The 24762-nt window shown below is 38.3% G+C and overlaps 1 protein-coding gene across 1 annotated transcript in view; it reads left to right on the top strand.

Moving 5' to 3' along the window:
* The first annotated feature begins 1791 nt into the window (after nt 1–1791).
* The window catches only part of LOC117297823 (G-protein coupled receptor 54-like), a 33189-nt gene continuing 10218 nt past the window's right edge, over nt 1792–24762 (top strand). The window contains exon 1 of the mRNA XM_033780973.1: nt 1792–2269. The gene's annotated coding sequence lies outside the window, so the exon portion shown is untranslated. The remainder of the gene's footprint in view (nt 2270–24762) is intronic.

Here is a 24762-nt window from a genome sequence, read left to right as displayed (position 1 = left end):
TAGAAAACGAACGATCCCGATTTGAAACGTGTGGTTGGTCATTAAGAACTCTGATGGTTCCCTCGTTAGCTGTCAAAAAAAAAATTAATTAGTTTGAATCAATGTCAAATGTATTAGACAAACTATTGCATTATACAATAGGGGTGTTGGAAGACAGTCTAGGTCTATTCAATGCCATATTTTTACGAATATTGACACATCTTGTCAGCTATATTGTTGCGTAGAACCGTGTGCAGTGTGCGTGTGTGGCATTGCATGTGGGGACTTAAAACTACTAATGGAAATGGGGAGTTGGAAGATTTCTTGATTACGAAAAAAAAAGAGTTTTGTACTTAATTTCTGTGAATCAAAATAAGACACTTGTTTATCAGAAGATCAGAACTCAACCACTCAAAAAGTAGCTAAGAACAACAGAAGATGCTTACCAGAATGAGGTTACCACCCAAACTACCATGTCACATGTACAATTTGTGACTGGTATCCTGCTCATTTCTGCTTAGTCGACAATTTGTTTTAACAGTATTTCCTGCTTCAACAGCTCTAATGAAAATTGGCCCTGATATCTGTTTCCCCGAATTAGCTAACTTTTGGATCGAAAACTGCATGGTATGGCGATTGTATGTAATTTTGCCAAAATGTCACCAATAACAAATGTCATTGTTTAAAGTCCTGTCCCATGACAGAAACATCTATTCTGAAAAGCCCTCTAGTCTTTTTAAGAACGAGAATCAAGTCAAATTTAACCTGGATATCGGGTACACAAATCGGATACAAAAACTAGCTCAATGCAATTCCTATGGGCTTCTTGTGGGCGTCCGTAATGGTCGTTTACGACCAACTTAATGACCTCGCCTTCGGCTCTGACGTCATTTGTTATACCCGACGACCTTTCTTTACATTAACCTAGCCTCTAGTTATTATTAGTCTAAAACAAAATCAGACGATTGTATTTTCCCTCTAAATCTCCAAATTATTTTGAAATTTGGGCCACGTACCTCTACAGTAAGCAGAAGTCCTAGGAAGGATTGTTAATGTTGTTTTCCCGCTTGTCTTCGGGCCGTTAATCTTGACCGGGAGTGCGGCACGTACGTGCGTGGCGGGTGCAAAAGTGCCATCCCACTATAGGTCGGTGGGAAGGAATTGTTGTTGTTATTCTTTGGAAGCTCATAGCACGGGGTTTCTGTTTCCTCTTGTGTGATAGTATAGGCGGAAATGGATTTGTTCACGGCACTGCAAAGAATGTGTTCAATAGGCATACTATAGGGTTTTTTGCCTCTCAATATAACATGCGCCCAAAGCGGTTGTATCAAGTGTAGATCTGCGCTTTCTATTATGTCAAAAATGGGTCAAACAACTTCGGACGTGTGCCATTTTGTCCCATAATGGCCATCCCGATGTCTATTTCTTCCTCCATGTTTGAACTTAAGCAAACGTATAATCTTTAGCCGGTGTAACTACCAATCTTTATTTACTACACGTGTTGATGTGTATTTTTATCAGTCAAACCATAGCGCAAAGGTAAAACCAACGGGTTTGAAATCGACGGATCCTGAAATCGGGAACCCGAAGACTTCGGGTTGGACACTCAACGGTCACAAGCTCGCGCAAGCGCAAAATGGTATATAAGAGTCATTAGCTGCACAGGCTGTATTTTGTAAGATGACGTGCTGTGATCCGTGACTAAAGTGCTCTTTGTTGATAATGTGTGCCCAGTCACAATTGACAGTCTACCACAGAGAGAGTGACGTCAAAAACTGCTGGACTATTCAGAGCATAGAGTAAGCGAGCATGTTGTGACCGAGCAGCGGCCCAGACGGTAAGCCGTAAACGACGCTGCATGACCCATCAACTTCACCTTACCAAGTGTCGTTAACTCATAAGTACAGTTTATCCATTTACGCACAGGGCAGGTGGGAAGTCTGGTGCCGTGACAAACACAAGGTGCGTGTTTGTACAACTGACAAGAATAAGGTACAAAATCATAACCTGATTAAGTACTTTCTATCCATCATTGGATGCCATGAGCTAGCCCTGGTAGGACGTCAGTCTACAACGGAGGAGTCGAATCCTGGGCTAGCACTAAAGCTTGATCTACACACCGCTACTCCAAGGAACCGTTTGGGCTAAATGTTACCTGGACAATCCACGCAGTAACGCTGGGCATTTTGACCTGTCAGCAGGACAGAAACTGGACAAACATTTGGTGACATTCTTCCGGACGCTGTGGTGGAAACTGACGGTGTGATTTTTAGGAACGTTTTGGGAAAAGGTAAGATTTTAATGATTTAAATTATGTTTCTTTTTAAATGAAATTTCACTGGAGACAAATATGAATTTACTATTTTGAGACGAAAAAAAATATGAATGTATTATTATGGGACCACTTTTGTTATATTAAAAAAAAAAAATGAAATACACAAAATACACACTAACAGTTTTCGGATCAGAGGTTCTCGGATCAAGGTCCTGTTGGGTCTGATATATATTTTTCTTCTGAGTAGTAGTCATCCAGAAAACTTGTTCAAAATGTCATTACAGAAAATGGGTCGCAATTAAACCTATTTACTGGCCAAGTTGCACTCACTCGGGCTCCTTTTTCGAAATTTGTTGTTATCAGTCGCACGCCGGTCGTACGACCGATAATAAACAAATTTCGAAAAAAGGAGCACAGCGCCCAAGTAACTGGGTTTTATAGGTCAAAATTACGCATACTCTCATTTAAAATCGCATTACTCTTTTGTTAACTACAATACACGAAAATGGGTTAGGACTAGACCAAGTATATTTCAATACAAGCCCCCCCCCCCCTTCCCGCAGTGGACAGGCTATTTCTCAAACTGTCCAAAACGCCAACCCTAACCAACCCTAAAACACTTAGCCTAGGATCTCCCCATCCGATTTGTGTCAACGTATCAATCCATTCGTCAAAAGTGAACAAAAAACTGATCAATTTAGTGGCAACACTGTTTGCTCTCAATAAAGCCCCCCCCCCACAATATTTCTCAAAGTTTCCAGAAACGCCCACCCTATTAGACCTACTTAGCCTGAAGGTGGTATATTGACTTTACAATATTGACACTGACTTAAAGACACTGTACACTATTGGTAATTGTCAAAGACTAGTCTTCACAGTTGGTGTATCTCAACATATGCATAAAATAACAAACCTGTGAAAATTTGAGCTCAATCGGTCATCAAACTTGCGAGATAATAATGAAAGAAACAACCACCCTTGTCACACGAAGTTGTGTGCGTTGAGATGGTCGATTTCGAGACCTCAAGTTCTAAACGTGAGGTCTCGAAATCAAATTCGTGGAAAACTACTTCTTTCTCGAAAACTGTGGCACTTCAGAGGGAGCCGTTTCTCACAATGTTTTATACCATCAACCTCTCCCCATTACTCGTCACCAAGTAAGGTTTTATGCTAATAATTATTTTGAGTAATTACCAATAGTGTCCACTGCCTTTAAACACCAGGTTAATGTCATATACAAACGTGTAATGTTTGCTGGACTCTTGTGAAATTAATACAGGTGTTGTACCAGGTACATGGTTTACAAGAAGTTTACAAGGCATGCAGGCAAAGTCCAGACTTCGGTCGGCTGTTGGCATGGCAGTCTGAAGTAGTTTGCATTGCAATGCGAAGCCTATATAATGTGAAGTGTTTGAATTTTTAAAGGAACGTTACATAATTGGTAAGAAAAAAACTCGTATAAGATCACAGATTTGCACGGTCTAATGGGGATGATAGTATAAAAAATCCTGCGAAAAATTTCTGTCTGAAATGTCATATTTGATGAGAAATAAATAAAACATTTCCCGATTTGGAGTTTATCGCGCAGTGAGCGGTTATTCCTTTTTTTTTTTAAGTCAATGTCATGCAACATTGTGTTGTAGGTTTTTCACTATTTTCTCGTGACCCAGATGACCGATCGATCTTTAACTTTTACAGGTTTGTCAGTTTATGTATATTGTGGATTACATAAAGTGCTTACACTGCCGGCAAATGTTTTTTGTTAGCAAAGACCGATTCTGTGGTGTTCCTTCAAGCATCGATTCGATCTTACAAAACTCTTACGGGTCGACAGAACGATTGCTATATATTGTACACTGATTGATGACATTGCAAGTGTTTGCAGCTAGCTGTAACCTTTAATGAAAGTCGGTTCGTTTTTCCAATACAGTTTAGAAGTGCTTAAAAAGCCAATCTTTAAAGGGGGGTCAATATTGTTTGCGTGGACAAAAGGCAAACTTAGTTCACACTTTAGCCCTATATAGGACTCGCCCGTTTCTGGGGCGGAACATTTTCAAAGCTTCACAACTCAAATCGTACCTGCAAGAAGCCACTTCTTTCAACAGTGATTCACATTCCATGGCAGCAACCATTAGTCTGCGGTCGGTTTTTGTCGTCATATATTCCTCACAAATCCGTCATTTTCGTGAAATGTTTAGGACGTCACTGTTAGTATTGGCTAATACGTTTAAAACGAAACTGAACAGCCATTGACATTTTGCATCATATTTGGTTCCTATACGTTTTTATAGTTGAAGTAAAACAAGTATAGGCCTATCTTTTTTAACCGTTCGGAAGCGGGGAATTCCGTGCTAAATATACCTACACAGCTTAGCAGGTAATTTTCGCTCGTTGGGCTTATAAGTCAAGGCCTACTTCACGATGCTATGGGCATTCTTCGCTTACACAGCTAGCGCATAAATCGACACTTGCCCTGTAAGCAAAGAATGATGATCTCAAGCGCAGAATTCGGGGGCTAAGATATAAAATGTAGCACGCGGTTTCACAATATAGGGGCTATAAAACGTTAAACTCTGCGCTAAGCAGTGTCGTGAAACTCGGCAACGCTGTATTATTTTTCGGATAACAACACTGTGCCTGATTTAATATTGCTATTAACAATTTTTAGCTAAGCAGAAATTAGCAGGATACCAGTCACCATTTGTACTTGTGCCCCGGTATTCCGGTAAGCGTTATTTTGTTAAAGGAACACGTTGTCTTGGATCGGACGAGTTGGTATATAAAAAGCGTTTGTAACCCTTTTTGTATAAAATGCATATGGTTGGAAATTTGTTTTAAAAGTAGAATACAATGATCACAAGTTTGCCTCGAAATTGTGTGGTTTTCCTTTCACTGCGCAAACTAACACGGTCGGCCATTAATGTGATTCAAAAATTTGACTCCCATAAATGGCCGACCGTGTTAGTCGACGAGGTAAAAGGAAAACCGTGCAATTTCGAGGCATGTTTGTGTGGATCATTGTATTCTACTTTAACAACATTTTTTTCCCCATATGCATTTTATTAAAAAAAATGGTTTCAAACGCTTTTTATAGACCATTGACTTTTTAATGTCTGCAGACAACCAACTTAATTAAATGATAAATTACCTTGCCTAGTAATAAACTAGTTTTAATTGACAGCCAGCTGCCCAAATACATTATGAGTAATGAATTTAATGACATGGCTTAATGTTCAAACCGAAACATTCTATTTGTTTGAAAACTACTACAATCTGCGAAGAAGTCATTGATGCTGAGACGCGTGTAATCTAAAGTGTCTGAGCGAATACCAATCATTTGGGATTTACGATTTACACAAATTTGTATCCAGGTCTGCCTTTAAAGACACTGGACACCTTCGGCAATTGTCATAGACCAGTTTTCTCACTTGGTGTATCTCAACATCATGCACAAAATAGCAAACCTGTGAATATTTGAACTCAACTGGTCGTCGAAGTTGCGAGATAATAATGGAAGAAAAAACCTCTAGTCACACGAAGTTTTATGCTTTCAGATGCTTGAATGCGAGACCTCAAAATCAAATTCTGAGTTCTCGAAATCAAATTCAAATTTTTAGTGAGAAATATTTTCTTTCTCGAAAACGACGTTACTTCAGAAAGCCGTTTCTCACAATGTTTTGTACTATCAACATCTCTCTAATAATCGCTAACAAGTAATTTTTATGCTAACAATTTTAAGCAATTGCCATTAGTATCCAGTGCCTTTAGGGATACCGTCCTAACAGCAAAGTGAGTTAATCAATTTATATAGGTTAAAGGCAGTGGGCACTATTGGTAACTGTCAAAGACTAGCCTTCACAGTTGGTGTATCTCAACATATGCATAAATTTATAACCTGTGAAAATTTGAGCTCAATCGGTCATCGAAGTTGCGAGATAATAATGAAAGAAAAAACACCCTTGTCACATGAAGTTGTGTGCATTTAGATGGTTGATTTCGAGACCTCAAAATTCTAAATCTGAGGTCTCGAAATCAAATTCGAGGAAAGTTACTCCTTTCTCGAAAACTATATGTCACTTCAGAGGGAGCCGTCTCTCACAATGTTTATACCATCAACCTCTCCCCATTATTTGCCACCAAGAAAGGTTTTATGCTAATAATTATTTTGAGTAATTACCAATAGTGTCCACTGCATAAGAGCAAAATGAGACTAAATTTTGGTTTGCTCTTGTTGGGAAGCGTAACGTTGCATGGTTGTAGAGTTAGGATACTATGTCATACTTCGCTTTATTAGTAACCAGAAAAAAAATGTATGTAATATAGATGGTATAATGGGAGTGAGCAACGGGGGAAATCAATTGGTTTGAAGGTGCCCCCTGTTAAATAGAAAAAAATGATGTCAAAGAAATGAATTGAATTGTCTACATTAACTTTAAAGGGATGGTGTAGGCCTACAGTAAAATGAAAAGCGATAAAAAAAAACCTGTTGCAAGAGCAGCTTTCGATGTTATTAAAGCCATTGGACCCTTTCGGTAAACAGTATTGTCCAAGTCCCACACTTCGTGTATCACAACTTATATATAAAATAACAATCCTGTGGAAATTTAGACTCAATCGGACATATGAGTCGGGAGAAAATAACGGGAAAACCCACTCCTGTTTTCGCGCGTTTCGCCGTGTCATGACATGTGTTTATAACAAATCCGTAATTCTCGTTAACGAGAATTTATATTGTTTTACCGTTTTCTCAAAAAGTAAAGCATTTCATGGACTAATATTTCAAGAGAAGTCTTTCACCATTACCTTCTGTAAACCCTGTAAATTATTTGTAAATCTGTGAACTTTTTTTTTGTTCTGTACCGAAAGGGTCCAATGGCTTTAAAGCACATCAAAGTACTGTGCATATGTAAAAAGATGTCGGTTTTTATCCCCTAAAATTCGAATCTGAGAAGCGTAACTGTCAATAACGTTTGGAACTGGATTTCATTTTATATACCGAAGACAGAATCAAAGTTAACTTCGGAGGGTGTTAAAACAACACCAAATATAATTGTTTGGCAGATTTTAACATATAGGCCTATGGCGTAAAACACACCTTTTTTCGGGGGGGGGGGGTGTCTAGTGAAGACAACACACATGATGTAAATGTTGATACGCACCCAGTTCTTTTAAGTGCATTTTCGATACCTCAAAGTAGGCCTATATTTACTATACAGGTTTTGTTATGATGAGCATATGAACAACACTGTATTCAGACGCACGAGTCTTGCATTCATTTTCGAAGTAGCCTATGGCCATCAAATTAAAGCAAATTGTTCAACGTCCATTATTTGGGATTTTATTCTTGATCAGTATATCATTTTGTCCCGCGTTAGATTGATCGCCGATCCTGCAATGTCTCATTTTGTAAAAATTGGAATAATCAGGGCTGATATTTCACGGAGGCGACGAAATGCGATTGCCTTCATGTCGTCGCCTTCATGCCCCTTGTCGTTGCCTTGGTGCCATTGAAATGCTCCAGTAGAAATGTCCTCACCAGGTGCCTTTACAAAGGAGAACATGCCTTGGTGCCCTTGTCCTTTTTGCCCTTTCAAAAATGAAGTGACACATAATCTATGGGAAAAATTCGATCTTTCGAACAATCATTTAAGGTGTCTCGCAACTAGCATGCCTCGATTACAATGAAACTTGAATGGCATATAAACTAATGATAAGAAAACGGTAAAGAAACATTACTAAGACCTGGGAGATTTGTATAAAAAATTGAAATGGAGACGACGTTCCACAGAAACGTATCCACCCCGCCAGGGGGTGTATGCATGTACCCGTAATTATAGTATATATTATTTGGTTTAGAGTTTAAACTCTGTATTAAAAGCAACGCGGATAAATTTGAGAACATGTTTTTAGGTTTTCCTTTTTAAAAATGTAATATGATCTGACGGTTTTAACATTTTTGAGGCTAAAATAAAGGTATGAATAATTTCGTCACGTTATTCTGTTTTTGTTGTTGCAAACTTATCATGAAAGAGGTGTTCGTGAATATTTTGCATATTGTTCACCACCTGAAAGCATAATAATAATGCCTGGTCACGGGCAAGTAGATCGCGTTTCTAGTGACCTTTAAACGCAATCCCCTCAAAAACTTCGCTCTTTTGAGCCATACCAGGGGATTTATTCACCTCTTAAGGGCAGTGATGGACACTATTGGTAATTACTCCAGAATTTTTTTAGCACAGAAACTTACTTGGTAATGAGCAATGGCGAGCTGTTGGTAGTTTAAAACATTGTGATAAACGGCTCCCTCTAAGGTAACGTAGTTTTGGAGAAAGACGTAATTTCTCAGTAAAATAATTGAGTTGATTTCGAAACCTCGGCTGAAGTCTCGAATTCAAGCATGTTAAAGCACACAACTTGTGCGACAGGGGTGTTTTTCTTTCATTTTTATTCTCGCAACTTCGACGACCAATTAAGCTAAATTTTGACAGGTTTATTATTTTGTGCATATGTTGAGATACACCAGGTGAGAAGACTGGCCTTTGACAATTATCATAGAGGGAAATGTTTCAGCGAAAAACTGTTTCTAGCATGAACTTCATAATTTGTCAAACTAAAATTAAAAATTGTTGATTTTCATCCTCCCACTCCTGTATTATACCTTTAATTGAACTGTGTTGATCAAACGAGAAAAAAACTGTCTCACATTCGCGTTTACGGGGTTCCGTCAAAAGACATTGATAACGTTTCAAGGGTAACCAATTGCCCAAAGAACTTGGTAGTTGTTGTGGAAAGGTTGCTATGGAAACCTGTTTTTCCCACCGGACAACAGATCACACTTGGGTGGTTCTAGAGAGAGAAAACCATTTTAGTTAGTGTGCTGATTTGGTATCTCGTTAATGGAGGAATTAAGGTCTGGTTTTCAATTACACCCAGAAAAAAAGACTGGATCGATAACGCACAGGGCCTAATTTCATAGAGCTGCTAAGGCAGAAAGTACTGCTTAAAAATTTTCTGCTTAGCAAAACTAACAAAGATACCCGCCACAGATAGTACATGTCTGATGGTATTTTGGCTGGTAACCTTATTCTTGTACAAAGCATAACTTTGATACGCTTAGCTACTTTTTGTGCTTAAACAGCTCCATATTTTTAGGCCTATATCACATAAGAGTCCTTTTGAAGAAACACTATGCGAGGTCATACAACATGAGCTGTTGAATAAAACCCCACAAACTGGCTATACGGTTGATGTTGTTTACTTTACGAATCATATTTTATTAAAAGTATTTTGCATTCCAAGTTATTACTTTTTCCACGAATCGATGCACTTTTGGGGGCGAGGGATACAAATATTAATGACGTGATTAAATCATTGTATTTCTTTGGATATGATGTCACTTTGTATTGTTCATCATGCATTGCGTCGGTGAATTAGGCTGTAAACGAAAAATGAAAACCCGAACAAACAAGCTCATTTGGTTGTTTTATTTGTTATCTTATTGTTAAGTAGGATTTGAAACTTTGCATGGTGGAAAACGAACGATCAGAAAAGTATGCTCTGATCGTCGTCTGAAGAAAGCTTACTCCAGAAGACGATCAGAGCATACTGATCGAAACGTCGAGTTGAAACCAACGGTTCTTTTCAGAACCACCCCAACTCATTAGAGATTGTCATTACATGGTGTTACCGCAAACCTTTCTATATCTTATTATTCTTATGAAGAATATGAGTTGAGCATTTTGCTGACATCGTCCAATTGCATCTGTGAATTAGGCTGCAGACGAATTTGAAAGAAAACCCAAACAAACAAGCTCTCTGGGTTGTTATCTTATTATTTGCATGACGCATGGGAGTTGAGTATTTTGCTGACATCGTCCATTTCAAGCCTACAATTAGCTCAATATTATTGTGCGGGCACAAATGAAGTTTCACTGATGATGTGTACAGGACAACGCACTGACGAAAAACCCCAACCAAAAAAGCTCTCTATTTGTTTGACGAATATGAGTTGAGTATTTTGCTGATATCGTCCAATTTCAAACTTTGCTCAATTATTGTGAGGGCGTAATAATTCTTTCTATATAATCTGCAGTACTGAATTATGTACATGTATAGGGCGCCGCACTGACAAAAAAAAAACCCCAAAATCTCGCTCGGTTGTTGATATTCTATTATTTATATGACGAATAGGATTTGAATATTTTGTTGACATCGTCCAGTTTCAAATATACATTTTGCTCAAATTATTGTGCGGGGGTAAAGATGTTTCTAATTTGCTGTATTAAACTGTAATAATGTACAGGACACCGCACTGATGAAAAACCCCAAACAAAAAAGCGCGAATGGTTGTTTTTGTTTTTATCTTTTTATTGTTAAAGGAACACGTTGCATTGGATCGGTCGAGTTGGTCTTTGAAAGCGTCCTGTAACCGTTTGTTATAAAATGCATATGGTTAGAAAGATATTGTAAAAGTAGAATACAATGATCTACACAAATATGCCTCGAAATTGCGTGGGTTTCTTTTTACCTCGTCGAGTATAACGGTCGACCATTTATGGGAGTCAAATTTTTGACTCCCATGGCCGACCGTGATAGACGTAAAAGGAAAACCGTGCAATTTTGAGTGATACTTGTGTGGATCAGTATATTCTACTTTTAAAACATCTTTCTAACCATTATGCATTTGATAACAAACGGTTTCAAACGCCTTTAATAGACCAACTCGTCCGATCCAAGGCAACGTGTTCCTTTAACGAATAGGAGTTGACTATTTTGATGACATCGTCCAGTTTCAAATTATTGTGCGGGCCTAAAGATGTTTCTAATTTGCTGTATTATACATTTGCTGTATTATAGGACACCGCACTGACGAAAAACCCCAACCAAAAAAGCGCGAATGGTTGTTTTCGTTGTTTTATTTTTTTTATTTATGACGAATAGGATTTTAATATTTTGCTGGCATCGTCCAGTTTCAAATGTACATTTTGCTCAAATTATTGTGCGGGTGTAAAGATGTTTCTAAATTGCTGTATGAAACTGTAATAATGTACAGGACACCGCACTGACGAAAAACCCCAAACAAAAAAGCGCGATACGTTTGTTTTCGTTTTTATCTTTTTTATTTATTTATGACGAATAGGATTTCAATATTTTGCTGACATCGTCCAATTTCAAAAGTACATTTTGTTCAAATTACTGTGCGGGCGTACTAGTGTTTTTAACCTGCTGTAGGCCTACTGTATTTATGTACAGGACACCGCACTGTAGTGACGAAAACCACAAACAAACAAGGTTTTGGTTGTTGTTTTTATCTTATTTTTTTTATATGATTGAGAGTTGAGTATTTTACCGTTTTATCGTCCAATTTCGAGCCTACAATGTTTCAATTCTTGTGAGGACGTAATAATGTTTTTCTGATCTGCTGTTCTGTAATGATGTGTGATGCCGCACTGGCAAAACACTGGCACAATAAAACCTGTCCACCCACCCAATAATAATGAAACATCTTTACACACATTGCTCGTGACGCCTCATGGATGAGGGAACCGATAACAATAAAATACGACTAATGAATTGACTATTTTTTTAATATTTTTTTTAATATTTTTTTTAGCTGTCTTCTTACGCGACACAATGACGACGGGTCATGTATTGTTTGTTAACGGAAGCAACTTAATTAGACTAATGATTTTATAAGAATATGAAGTGTTTCGACTTAAATTACTAATTCCCTAAAGGGACTCATTTACGTTTGGTTACTCAGAATAACTATTAGCATACAACCTTACTTGGTAACAAGCCATTTGGGAGCTGTTGACAGTATAAAACTTCGTGAGAAACGGCTCCCTCTCAGGTAACGTAGTTTTTTCGAAAGAGGTGATTTTTCACTCAAGAAGTAAAATACTTTACTTGGAAAGCGAACATCATTTTCAAGTTAAACTAATAACTTGAGTTTGTAACGAATCTACAGTTAAGCGTAGATTTGTAAAAATAGTCTACACTTTCATCAATAGAAAGACGTCACAGAAATAGTTTAGTTTCAATTCAAATTGTTTGTTGTAGAATCGACTGAGTTGTAATAACTTGCCGTGGCAAGTCCAAGAATGCATTGACCTTGAAGACGTAATGAGAAATTTTCGTAAAGTGCTGTCTTAATAAATCGGAAGGAAGTCTTGAGACGGATGACGTATCACTAGTTATTCCTGATTGCTACTAAGGGACTGCAGGAGCTTTGCTCCGTGGAACATCTGAACGTGTTGAAAATTTATAAAAGTCTGATATAATCTAGTTTTGAAACGGGAGTTTGGAGAAGTGCACCATCAACGTTGGTACACGTTTCTCTCAGGAACATGCCACTGGCTAAGTTGCAGTTGTCTGGTATCATTGAAAATGTGTTTGTTAATCAGTATGAGCGGATTGATTTGATTTAACTATAAACTTTAAACCAATGTGATTTATCCCTGTAAACTGTTTGAATTGCTTAGAGGCAGTGGACACTATTGGTAAAATTACTGTTAGCATAAAACCTTACTTGTATACGAGTATGGGGAGTTGTTGATAGCATAAAACATTGTGGGAAACTGCTCCCTCTGAAGTAACGTAGTTGTCGAGAAAGAAGTTAATTTCGACGAATTTGATTTCGATACCTCAGAATTAGAATTTGAGGTCGCGAAATATAGCATCTAAAAGCACACAACTTCGTGTGACAAGGGTGTTTTTTTTTCTTTCATTATTATCTCGCAACTTCGACGACCAGTTGAGCTCAAATTTTCACATGTTTGTTATTTGAAGCATGTTGAGGTATACCAAGTGAGAGACTGGTCTTTGACAATTACCAATAGTGTCCAGTGTCTTTAACTTGTCACCTCTCCTTTTGAGCAGATTTTGTTGACTACTAGGCCTATATGAACTTTAAACTACTGTGATTTATCTCCGTAAACTTGTTAAATTGTTTAATCTGTCAACTCGCCTTTTAGGGTTGGACGTAACGGTCAGTTTTGTTCGAAATTAACGTTGACAGCAGCACGCCGACGCCAGGCTAAACCGCACCAATACCAGCTGTAGGGTCAGAGTCCGACGCCATTATGGTAAGGCCGAAGACGTCCAAAACAGTCTCTAAATTGGCCTCGCTCCTAAACTAATCACAAAGGTTATTGGTTCACATTGTTTTAAAGACAACAAGATTGAAAAACAAGTTAATTGGATATGATAGCGATCAAACTCTTGAACTTTTCATCTTAATGACTTACGAATCAATCACAGTTTTGTTCATCCGAACCAAAAGTGACGTGGGCTGTGATTTTCCTTTTAGAAGAAATCACTGCGCTGCTTGAGGGAAGATTTGGAAACACGGTAGAACACTTGTTATACATAAGGACGAAAACAATCAGCTCCCGTCCGGTCAGGCTCTATGCATTGGTTCCGCCATTGATGAAGGAGTTATCAAAAAGAGATGGAGCGATCCTATAGTGCCAATTAAGAACTCCTTCTCTTCACGGAAATCTGCTTGGGAGGGCACGTAGATCAACAATAGGGGTTGTTTGGAGGCCCTGAACGGTATCAATATTGGCGCAATCGGCGTGGTTCCGGGGTAGAACGTGTCCGAATGGGAGATGGGGTGAGTTTCTCACCACATCTGGCAGTTTGATTGAAGGGTATTTTAGGGACAGCTTCACTGCTTTTGTTAGCAAGAGGAAGGGGAAGTTGGAACTTCTTTGGCTTTCATTATTACATTGCTGTTCGGTGTAAAGAAATAACAGCAGGTTGGAAAAGAAATATAATGACTAGCTGCGTATCCCATGTACCTCAATTTCTCTAATCATCATTATCAATGTTTAAAGGCAGTGGACACTATTGGTAATTACTCAAAATAATTATTATCATAAAACCTTTCTTGATTACGAATAATGGAGAGCTGTAATGGAGAGAGGTTGGCATAATAAAACATTGTGAGTAACGGCTCCTTCTGAAGTGACGTAAATTTCGAGAAAGAAGTAATTTTCCACGAATTTGATTTCGAGACCTCAAGTTTAGAATTTGAGGTCTCGAAATCAACCATCTAAACGCACACAACTTCGTGTGGCTATAGGGTGTTTTCTTCTTTCATTATTATCTCGCAACTTCGATGACCGATTGAGCTCAAATTTTCACAGGTTAGTTATTTTATGCATATGTTGAGATACACCAACTGTGAAGGCTAGTCTTTGACAATTACCATTAGTGTCCACTGTCTTTAAAGGCAGAATCACAGTTTGATAAATACTCCAAGCCTGTACAATCTTACTGAGTGAGAAGCACTGCAGCTGCTGATAGTAATAACTTAAAGAAAGGATTCTCCGGAGTAACGAATTGGTCGAGATAATTGTTATACCTAAACTATTTGAATCTGAGAAACGGTTCGTACATGAATCGTTTCTCAGATATCCTAGGGTTTTTGGTGTCCGCTCGCAAATAATGGGCCAGATGCGGTTGGTACCCGGCGTCACCTCAATATACGCGGATGGATAAAATACATTTCAATAGTTTGTTGCTGTTATTTCATCAGGAAGACACTGTGTTGAAACTTTCAATTATATTATGCCTGTCTTTGTAATTGTTGCCGATAAGTCAGCATTGTTGAAAAAAAATCTATAGTATACCACTTCCCCCCCCCCCAAAAAAAAAAAAGAAAGAAAGAAACACACACACGTAAAATACCTTAAAGGCATTGGTAGTTATCAAAGTCCAGGATTCTCACTTGGAATGGTGTGTCTTAACATTAATTTTCATCAATTAACAAATCTGTGTACATTTTGATTGAAAAAAAAGGAGTTAATTCAGAGGGAGCCGATGGAAACAATGTTTTTAATCTAACAGCTCTCCGTTGCTCGTATACTAAGTAAGTTTTTATGCTAAATAAAATGTTGAGTGATTACCGATAGAAGTGTCCGTGCCTTTAAGCCAAATCGGGTGCTCTATCTGCTGACTGTAATCACAATCAGCAAGACCCTGACCTTGTCCATCCCTTTATGAGACGTAAGATTACCATGGATTATTATCACACTAATCAGGGCAGCTTGATGAAAAATGAGAAATTACCGATTACGGCAAAACACTGTGCAATCGCCCGCTCGAAGGGCAACAGAAACGCTTGCAGTGTTAATGAAACACACCACACGCAAGGTCTAGTGTTTTGAAGGCTTCAATCAAGCGCGGGTGTTGTGTATATCAACAACCCAGAGCCTTGCAAGTTCTGATAAATTTAAACCCGAATCAAATCAACTTCTCTTCCCATGGCGGAGACAAATGTGACCTACATGACTTGATTACACTGTAAACAATTCGGCCGTGCTTCAGACTCTTATTGTGAATGAAATGTTGAGGGTTCAGGCACTTGAAGTGCTAATAATAACATTTAAAAAAAACGTTGAACCAAATCCCCTCATATTCTACCAATGTGCTTCATGTGACGGTTGTATCATGCGCTAATTTGTTGCATCAATTTTCTATAACTCGAAATGCTTGAACCGTTTAAAGTTTACTTTCCCTTTGGAGAACACTAAATGTAAGCTCAAAATCAAGCATCTCACGTCGTCGTGTCTGTGAGACCATGGAGGAAGGAATTCCTACCTCCATGATGAATAAGACTTACAAAATTTGCCTCATCTCTCTTGGGCGAGGAGCTTGTGTCAGGACTCACACACTGTTATGAGATACAAGTGTGCTTATTTTATGTTCATCGGGTTGTACCATCATCACAGTTGTTGTGTATCTTATTTGTAATTCATCGTTATAGCTAAAGCGATATTCAACTTGCAAATACAGGTATTTGTAACGCGTAACAGCAGTTTATACAATGTTTTCCCCAATATGACATTAGTTTGAGTTGAAAACCAACCTCAATTGTCACACCTTCAATTAAGATTGTTCGTTTGCCCATTTAGTGCGATGTGTGAACGCAAACATTGTGCGTTTTTTTATATTGTTTTATCAGAAGTAACGTTGATACGTTTTTAATTTGGTCGTTTTAAGAGATAATTTTGTATAAATCAAATCATTGTATATGATTGTTTAACGTCTATTCTGAAGGACATTTACCTTAAAGTGTGAGTTTTCTTGTATCACTGTCTTTTTAGGGTTTTTGTCTCTTCATTGGATGTTAAAGTCTTCATCCGTCCCAGGAAAATTGTGACAACTTCCTCGGTGTCAATTTTAACACCACAGTGTTTGCAGTGTACCAGTCTGTCTTAAAGAAAACACGTACAAAGTTTGAATTGTACTTATCGGGATTCAAAACAATGGCGTTGTTGTATGAACTTTTCTTGTTGCATTATCATATTATAACTCTGGCCTTGCAAATGTCTTTGTATGAACATAACCAGCTTCATTTGTTGAAAACTGTAAGTCATTATGGTTGATAGAATTCATCATCAGTTATTATGACGACCAGTAGGCATATCTTATTATTTTGAGTGGTCTGTTATCAGTTCGGGCGAAATCATTTATTAAAAATGGTGTCATGCTTTTATGAGTAAACTGGGAAAGTCACACCAGTGAAACAGATGATTGTGTTTGAAAACTCAATATTGGAACTCAATAAAGGGGTAGGCTTAACCCCAAGGCGATCAGGAGAGGCATGATATGGTCATGTTCACGTTAGATCTCATATTAATGTGGTGGGCATTGAACAGCCTGTGAGATTTCCCCCGTGTGCGTCTCGTCGGGGTCGTTGGGGTTTGGTCGATGACATTTCGAGTTCGCTGAATCTAGTCCTAGTTGATTAATAACAAGAGCAGATGGTTTTGAGCTCGACCTGTGTTTACCAGTTGCATGTTTTTGTTTGCACTCAGAAATCTGTAAAACACAAAGCTACTATGATACAAAAAAAAAAGATGTTTTAAACAAACTGTATAGATTGAGGTAAATTTTACATTGTGTTTATCAGTAAACCGCGAAGTGTGACGTATCGGACTACGTGCGTGTTGGGGCACTTGAGGCAGTTTTGGGGCGCCAAAATGTATAATTCAAATCACAAGTGTGCATATGTGGTTTTGCTTCAGCACTGAAAACGTGAAAGGGGTTCTTAACAATATTGGTCCTTGAGGACACAAAAGTACTTGGCCCCGATGAATTTCCTATGACTTTGAATCAATGATATCGAATATCGATCGATTCAATGTAGAAGGGTAAGCGGACCGGGCTCAATTGCATGACTCTGCTTACGGTAAGCAAAGAATCGGTGCTTAGGAAAGCAGGGAACTCCGCGCTTACATCAAGCATATGTCAAGCATCGTTTGCGCAGAAACTCGGTACTTGCACACTTTATAAGCGGAGAATGGTGATTGTAAGCGCAGAATTCGGCGGTAAGCAGAGCCATTAAAGACACTAGACACTATTGGTAATTGTCAAAGACTAGCCTTCACAGTTGGTGTGTCTCAACATATGCATACAAAAACTAACATGTGAAAATTTGAGCTCAATCGGTCATCGAAGTTGCGAGATATTAATGAAAGAAAAAACCACCCTTGTCACACGAAGTTGCGTGCGTTTAGATGGTTGATTTCGAGACCTCAAGTTCTAAATCTGAGGTCTCGAAATCAAATTCGTGGAAAAATACTTCTTTCTCAAAAACTATGGCACTTGAGAGGGAGCCGTTTCTCACAATGTTTTATACCATCAACCTCTCCCCATTACTCGTCACCAATTAAGGTTTTGTGCTAATAATTATTTTGAGTAATTACAAATAGTGTCCACTGCCTTTAAAAAGGGCACTGATGATGGTCACAAATCATTGGTTTGTAATAATAACGCAGTTGCCTTGTTTTTTGCTCCCAATGAGATTAGTAACAGTAATGAGGTTGGAAAAGAAACAAAATGTCCTTATTTTCTGGCGTAAGAATCCGTATCCACGATGTGGACTGCGTGCCACTTGCGCAAACAGGACCCAATTTCATAGAGCCTATGAGGACTAAAAGACGCTAAACACAGCTTAGTGTTGCTGAACAGCATCAGGTAACCAGCCAAATTACATTAAGTTTGCATTGTTGTGGCTGGTACCCGATTAAATTTTTGATCAGCAAAGACAATGTCAAGCAACATTTGTTGGATTTTTTGGAAAAGGGAGTATTACTATCAGAACAACAATAAGAAGTCCCCACAACTCTGTGTGCAAAAATTGGGTGTGTACGCGGGGAACAAGGTTGGCAAGTCAGAGGATGGCTTCCGGATTTATGCTCCTGTAAAGTGTCATGCACAGCTGTTGTCTCGATCAACCCAGACAGCCTGACGCGACGATATACTCCGTGCTTCATCGCTGGTAATCTCCTAAAGCATGATCCAATTTTCCCTTTCTGTAAATTAGTTTTCGAGAACATGCCGAGTAGCCCAACTATACATCACTCTAAGTGGGCATTTGTATTGGTTTACACATTCAACACATATCGTCCAATTAAAACGCAAATAACGCACACGGGTTGGCTTTATGCACCCTCACGTACGTCGGCATGCATTAAAACAAAAGGAGGTTTTAATTAGAGAGAGCCTTTCGTTCCGACTTTCAGTTTGATTGCACTGGACACTACTGGTAATTATACACTACTGGTAATTATTCAAAATTAGGTAGCATAAAATCTTCCTTGGTGAGGAGCAATGTGGAGCTGTTGATAGTATACAACATTGTGACAAACAGCTCCCTCTAAAGTAACGTATAGTTTTTAAGAGAGAGGTAATTTCTGTCTTATATAATAACACCTCAGCTGAAGCATTTTATTATGCATCCGAAATTACACAAAGTAATGCAACAAGGGTGTTTTTCTTTCAATATTCTCTCGCAACTTCGATGAACAATACCAAAGGTGTCCAGTGCCTTTAAGAACTCTATGTTCGTGAGTTGGATCGAAACTTCCTCATGAAATTAAAATAGGGTTTAATGTCACGGCCATGGAGGTGACTACCGGTAGTTTGGATCTAATATTTAGAATCGGTGGGACTCTTTAGCTCATTAAACACTGTGTTCTCGTACGTGCCAATATCGTCAAAGTGTCGGAAACGGTGCCGTGTCTGAAGTGAGGATATTTTTTACAGTGTTTGTAATTAGAAGTTGTTGCGATATGCAAGGTTACATCTGTTTCAGCCACTTTAGATGCGTATGAGCTTTATGCTTTATATTCACCGAGTTTATTACTTTCTTTCCTCCGTATTATAAACCTGGTTGGAGAAAAATTAGGAACTACACTGCAACCCCTTTCTCTCAATATATTTGCCAGCATTTTGTTGGCAATAAACAATCTATTTATGACTCCTTCTTGTGTAAAAAAAGAAATGACACAATTTCTGTAACCTGTTTATCAAAAGTACATTAAACTTTTACATCGATTTTCACAATGGCGAGGTGATTCTCTGTAGGGCATTAGGCTTAATCATGTATAGTGTGATTCAATCAGATGAGTCGCACCGCCACGATCCCATATACACTTCCCCGAGGGGGTCTGAAGCCAGACCATTGCGGTATTCAGCCACAATCCCGTCCACACCTCCCCGAGGGGGTCCGAAGCCAGACCATTGCGGTATTCAGCCACAATCCCGTACACACCTCCCCGAAGGAGTCCGAAGCCAGACCATTGCGGTGTTCAGGGCGAATTTCCTTTTTAATATCATCGACTTTCCAAATGGCGCGAAAGAACAGACGGAGCAAAACAAATACAGCTACCGGGGCTGCTTGCTTCTTATTAACGGTGTCAAAGTCCCCAGACACACATCGGTCAACATGGCTAAGAGGGCTCCCCACGCTTAATGAATTAAAATACTGGCCCTTTATTGGCAAGATTGGGTTTCAGGAAATGCTGTGTCGCGTAATGACCGATTGGGTTCAATTTCATTTTGTTCTTTCTTTCACTATTGAGCAAAATTGTTAATCGTAATATCTCATCTGTGTTTACTAGATGATGCCGGCGGTACGATGCAATGTGATCCTTATTAAAGTTCAAAGGACATTTTCAGGGCCGAGTATAGGATGTAACTAAAGTATCGCACGGCTTACTTTACCTTGACCATCTCCGCATTGACGGGGTTGGTACACCGTGCAATTCATATTTAGCAAAATTTTGGTGGGCTATATGTTTTAGATGAACCGACCTACCTAAGACACCTGCCGTAAATTTCACCAAACTCTTCCTAACTTAGGATTACTCTTCGGACTTTTGGGACATATCCGAAGACGTTAGGGCGCATTGAACCCATCCTAAGTTAGGACAAGTCACTTATCCTAACTCGAGATAAGATTAATCCTAGCGTTACGTGAAATCGGATGCGGATACGTATAACTTACAAGACTTGTTCCATGGGGTTGGGTTCGCATTAAGAACTCACTTATGGCAGTCTTATAGCAATAGCAGTAGCTGTAGCCCTTTAGCCACAACTTGTAAACTTGGAAAAACGGCCTAATTCATCATTTACCTGAAACTTGCGAGAAAAGCTTGGCATCGATCACATCTGTTTCTGGTTCGTAAACCCAATTACCCAGTCCTGTCAGTAGTTTGTAAAGGAAACTTTGCTGTTCATTATAACCATAATTACGGAATTCATCAAGAAAGTATATTCTCATTATTCAGCAAAAAAAAAAACAATTATGTCTGCCTATGCATTTATTTATACAACCGTAATGGGGCTATTGTGAATGTTGACTTAGTTCCATGAGTAATCAAGTAAAAGTTAATTTGTACAAATTACATCATTAATTAGGATTAGTAGCTCGTGCGTGCTACCGACCATTCGTTTCTTTTGATGTTCAGCCATACGTTAATGATACCTCCTTCATCAAAGCCATATGCCTACGCATAACGAATATCTAAATACACGTCATCGGACGTAGCTAGAATTCGAATGTGGTCCGAGTTTCTGACGTTGACAGGAAGATTTATAGGTTCCTGCTTTAGACTTATAAAAGTTAACCATTTAATATCGGCTCCTCACGAATTACTCCGGATTAGTTCCGGTGACGCGTCAATTCATCCAAACCATTTTTTCCGATAAAAATGTTCTGATTGCATGAAAATACAACTTAACCTAAATCAATAAATTAATTAAGAACAAATTTAAAAAGACCAAATTGTCGTACAACTTAAATGAAAGTGAGGGGGAAATAACATATAATATTAATGGTACAGTACTTGCTTTCGTTTGCAAATTACCTCCAATTTGGAACGGTAAATATTTATTATTGCATGAAATTACAACTTAACCACATTCTATCAGATTAGGTTTATAACTGAAGAAGAAAACATTTAACAAAATTAGCTTCAAGTCAAGATGTTCGTATTTTTTTAATGGAGGCGGAGGGTAATACATTTTATTAATGGTGCAGGCATTTCTTTCGTTTGCAAACAATTACCTCCATTTTGGAACGTTACAATGTTTCTAAATGCATTAACATACAACTTCACCACAATCATTCAATCAGATTTGTTACTAAATAAGAACAAATTTAACCAGTTCGAATCGAAACCACTTTTTTGTACCACAAGGGTATCCGACCTTTCCTTGTTTGCAAACAGTTAACTTCATTTTGGAACAGCCTTGAGTATATCTGTTAATGTATAACTTCATGGCTTGACAGAGATTTACCTTCTTTATTAAAGTATGAGTGGTTTTATGGAGAATTAATATGTAATTAATAAAGTGTTGATATTGATTGTGTATTCTGTATTTGGCCAGTGGATGTCAAGTTTCTTTGTTTGTTAACGTGGACAATAAGTAAATCTTTAATCTATCTATCTATTTATCTATCTAACTTTCTTTTTGTTTTGAATAGCAAAGTCCATCTTTTACTATCAAATTAGTTTGAATTAACAAGGTTTGATTGTTTGCAATTAATTTTTAAAGAGCTAATGAGCAGAGCTTATAGTTGCTGAAAAAATTCTGCTTAGCAGACATGAGCAAGATATCAGACACAAGTGTTCCAGTGACACAGTAGCTTGGCTGGTTCTGGTAGCCGTAAATTTGTTACGCTTAGCTACTTTTTTGTGCTACAAAATCGGGTCCTGCATAGCAAAACTCACGGCTGTGTTCGACGTTGTAAAGGAAATTGGCATATAGGCCACACGATGTGCAGCAGTGCCTTGACCATTTCTCGTAATAAATTCGTTGTATATTTTAACAGCATGTTGCTGCCTTTTATCTCGGTTTCCATACAGACTTTATTGCGGCCTGTGATTTTTTTTGTTCATAGCAGCCTATCTGGTTTCTACTTGATATGGAATCAGTCTGCAGGTGGTCGTCGTATATTGAATGATGCATCAACTTGGTCAGAAATTCATTTGAAGGTTTCTGTCTGTATATGCCTATGTAGGACCTTCACTCATACTGACCACAACAGATATTTAGATTTGGGTTTTCAGGAAGTCTTAAAATTTCTGAGCTTTATTTTCAATCTAAAGGGAAGGTATATATGTCTCTGAGTAATCACTTTTGAAATTAGCAGTAATATAGCTTAGAACGCTACAGCTTTTGATAGTATAAACATTGATAAGCATTTCACATTTCGCTAATATGGTTATGTAAAAAGATACGAGTCAATAAAATTTGAATATTAGAAGACTTTCCGCAGATTGTGGTCCCCCCCTCCCCCGCCCCCTCTCAATACTTTTGAACCCGAGAAGCCTTACCGCAGTAACGCTTCTGAGTAGGGCTTGTTCCCATCTGGGATTATTATTGGACCAACATAAACATTTTTCGCTCCCGGACTTTTCGACGATATCTCAAAATTTTGATGTACACATACATTTGTTTAAAAAATAAAAGCAAAAATGCGGTTCAAAAACCGGAAGTGCACTTTCAAGATTTTGACCTATATATTCAAGACTTAAGAGCTTTACTGAATCTATATTTACCGTGTCCAATCTGTTCTCCGTAACAACACCTCTCGTTCACGATATCAATCTTTCCCTTTGACGTAATCCCGATGTAAAACCCCCTGCTGTGATCGCCAATACCAGAGGTGAATAATTAAACCAATGAAGTAAAGCTGTACTCTGACTTTTTTTCTCTTGCTGTTTATTCCTGGAAAATAACGGCAAGAATGTCGACCGTTGTGATGACTTGGGTCTGGTAGCAAAGCGGGAAGCTACTCTAAGTTTACCATAAAAGGGTCAACTCGTCATGGGATACCGTGCATGTTGTTTATTTTAAGCAATGTTGGAAAGAGCAAATTAATGTTTGTACAGTTTTTCAATATGACCGACCCCGCCTGCAGCTGTGACATTTCGTCGAATTGAGAGTCAAGTTATATGCTGAAAACGACGCCAAATCACCAAATTGTGCACGTTCATACCTGTTTATGAGATATTAACTTTGCATTAGGGGACGAATATTAATTGCGGTTTTACACCGTTGTGTGTCTGCACATACTCAGCATGCACGTTCACACATTCTCAAATATGAATCACTTTAGAGACATTATTTTGTTCTTTCCATTGTACCTGTCGTTAAGATTTTCCCTTGGACTTTGTTAACCAAATTCCTTGTGGAGCACCCCGGTCTTTTGAATTTCCCGATGTAGTCAATACTTTTATTTTCCCTTCTTGGTTTTGGTCATTGGTCTCCAGAAGTCACCAAATATTATGAAAGTACACCGCTCTTATTTCCATCGCTGCAATCAATTTCAGGTTGTTTTCCTAAAATTGTTATATTTTTCAGTTTTGACAATCTCATTAGACGAAGATATGCCCTCAGAAATGTTTCACTTGAGCTGTATGGTCACTTGTATTACCGGTTTGAAGCTTAATTGTGTATACCACCCAGACGGTTAGATTAGGGTTAGGTTGGTAAACGGCGTCAAAGATACCATACTTGCGTCTGTGCAACAAACGTCGATGTTACACTGTTTGAACATTTTTTATGTTGGCATGTGCGATACATGTTTTAATAAACAATTTGTTTTAATTGAATTGAATTTAATTGAATTAAGTCAACAAATATAAAATATGCTTTATTTTCGTCTTATTATTAACCTTTCAAAATTAAAGTGATGTCCAAACATTAATTAGAAAGTTACACGGGTCAGTAACAATAAGTAGCGTCGTTAATATGATAAGAGAAACAAAGTCACAAACTTGTTGCACGGACGCGTACGTCCGGACGCGATGACAAAACAGTATTTTTTGTCGGAAAGGGGGGGGGACAATAAAGGGGAAACGAGAAGGGGGCTTCTGCCCCTCCTGCTTCCCTCTTAAAACTCTTTATTAATTTTTCCCCGCGTTTTTCACCAATTTTGTATAGATTTAAGAGAAGTAAAATGCATCTATAGACACAATTGGTATATATACCGTCTAGTTTCATTAGACTGTAGTGTTCAAATTTACTTAACGAATAAACCACATTGCTAAGCAACGGACGTATAACCAGCTGTTTGCGACTGGTTTCAGCGCGTACATTTTTCAGCAAATGAAAAATTTTCTTCAAATTTGCTTAATTTTTAATGCAGTTCAGCCGAGATGGAAGATTGAGTTAGGCTTTTTGAGGTAATGGTGGACACT

This window comes from Asterias rubens, chromosome 12 (assembly GCF_902459465.1).
Source record: "Asterias rubens chromosome 12, eAstRub1.3, whole genome shotgun sequence".
Classification (NCBI taxonomy): domain Eukaryota; kingdom Metazoa; phylum Echinodermata; class Asteroidea; order Forcipulatida; family Asteriidae; genus Asterias; species Asterias rubens.
Note: the sequence above shows the minus strand (reverse complement) of the source record. Positions and strands in the feature narration are given on the sequence as shown.